Here is a 2,570-nt window from a genome sequence, read left to right as displayed (position 1 = left end):
TTATTACCATCGTTATAATCATCAAAATCATTAATTATTATTATTATTAATACCATCGTTAAAATCATAATATTCATCATCGTTATAATCATCATCATCATCATCATCATTGTCATTATTACCATCGTTATAGTCATAATCATCATCATCATCATCATCATTGTCATTATTACCATCGTTATAGTCATAATCATCATCATCATCATCATCATCCACTATATAATGTGATACCTATAACACCTTGTGACTACTTAACCTGTATCTGTACCTGTATTTGCACCTGTAGTATGACCCAGTTTCTGTACCTTTTCCTGTACTTCCATCGTTGTTCGTATATGCGTCTGTAACTGTATTTTTCCCGTGTCTTTGCTTGTGCAATAGTTTTCGCATGTATCCGTACCTGTATGCTGTACCTGTATACTGTACCTGTACCTGTATGCTGTACCTGTATAACACCTGTATGCTGTACCTGTATTCTGCACCTGTACCTGAATGCTGTATATGTGCCTGTATGTTGTACCTGAATGGTCTACCTGTACCTGTATGCTCTACCTGTACCTGTATGCTGTACCTGTATACTGTACCTGTACCTGCATACTGTACCTGTACCTGTATGCTGTACCTGTATACTGTACCTGTATGCTGTACCTGTATTCTGCACCTGTACCTGAATGCTGTATATGTACCTGTATGTTGTACCTGTATGGTCTACCTGTACCTGTATGCCTCTATCTGTACCTGTGCTGCTCCACCTGCACCTGTATGCTGCGCATTTACCTGTTATGCTGTACATTTACCTGTATGCAATACTTATATACTGTACCTGTCCCTGTATCTGTATCTGTATCTGTATCTGTACCTGTACCTGTACCTGCATGTTGTAACTGTATGCAGTATCTGAATGCTGCACCTGTGCCTGTATGCTGTACCTGTGCCTGTATGATGTACCAATATGCTGTACCTGTGCCTGTATACTGTATCTATACCTGTATGCTGCACCTGTACCTTTATGCTGTATGCTGTATGCTCTACCTGTACCTGTATACAGTACCTGTACCTGTATGCTCTACCTGTACCTGTATGCTCTACCTGTATATTAGCTATACTTGTACCAGTACTATCATTCCCGAATATATAAATCGTTATCCAACTAATTTCACTCCAAGAACATCATATGGAAAACGCTAACTTATATATATATTTTTTTTTACTTTTCCAAAGAACAATAAATACCACAGGATTAATGTTCACTTCATCGTCTAATATTTTGTGAGAGAGCTGAAGTTTTATACTGATTTATTTCCTAGTGTTTCTTGTGATAGGATTAATGTGGAATTTTAATTTTTTTAAGTTCAAGGAAATTATCGTTGTCATTATGTTCAGGTATTGTGCATTTAGGAACGTTAGCTAAGATTTGTATAAGTGCATGTCTAGGTGTATTCAAGTCTGGTTTATGTTCAAGTATATTCAAGAGCTCGTGCATGGCTAGTATTGGTAATGTTCAAGTGCATGCAAGAGCTTGTGTATGACTAGTATTGGTTATGTTCAAGTGCATTCAAGAGCTTGTGCATGACTGGTATTGGTTATGTTCAAGTGCATTCAAGAGCTTGTGCATGACTGGTATTGGTTATGTTCAAGTGCATTCAAGAGCTTCTGCATGACTGGTATTGGTTCATGTTCAAGTGCATTCAAAAGCTTGTGCATGACGTATATTGCATGTTCAAGTGCATTCAAGAGCTTGTGCATGACTGGTATTGGTTATGTTCAAGTGCATTCAAGAGCTTGTGCATGACTGGTATTGGTTATGTTCAAGTGCATTCAAGAGCTTCTGCATGACTGGTATTGGTTCATGTTCAAGTGCATTCAAAAGCTTGTGCATGACTGGTATTGGTGCATGTTCAAGTGCATTCAAGAGCTTGTGCATGACTGGTATCGGTTCATGTTCAAGTGCATTCAAGAGCTTGTGCATGACTGGTATTGGTGCATGTTCAGGTACGCTCAAAGTCCTTTTACCTGTAGTTAATCTTATTAAGTGAGTCGACCAAGGACGATGACCATATTTTACACAACTTATTTATTTTACATTTCTCTCTTCACTGCATTCCGTCACAGTTAAGAACCTCGACTGGGTAGTGTTTTTAAATGGTAGTTTACACTCCAACTATCATGGTGTGTGTGTGTGTATGTGGGTGTGTGTAGTTCTGTCTGTTTATCTGTCTGTCTGTCTGTCTGTCTGTCTGTCTGTCTGTCTGTCTGTCTGTCCAGCTTTCGTTAATGTAAATCATCAAATAAATCAATAACACAGACACACCAGTTAAATATGTATATACCTATACATATATACCATTTGCATGTGGTATATACGTACATGAATTAGTATAACCTCCAATCTTTAACTCTAGCAGTTGGTCGTCAGTCAGAAGTCGTCTCTACACCACCACTAATCACTAATTCAGGCAGGTGGGTGAGTGGGTGCCACCTCTGACTGGTCGTAGATCCAGTCACCAGTTAGGAATTCTTCAGTTATATTAATGTGCATTGTTAGTATGTGAACATGTAGATGAGCGTGT

This window comes from Homarus americanus, unplaced genomic scaffold (assembly GCF_018991925.1).
Source record: "Homarus americanus isolate GMGI-L3 unplaced genomic scaffold, GMGI_Hamer_2.0 scaffold54742, whole genome shotgun sequence".
NCBI classification, from domain to species: domain Eukaryota; kingdom Metazoa; phylum Arthropoda; class Malacostraca; order Decapoda; family Nephropidae; genus Homarus; species Homarus americanus.
Note: the sequence above shows the minus strand (reverse complement) of the source record.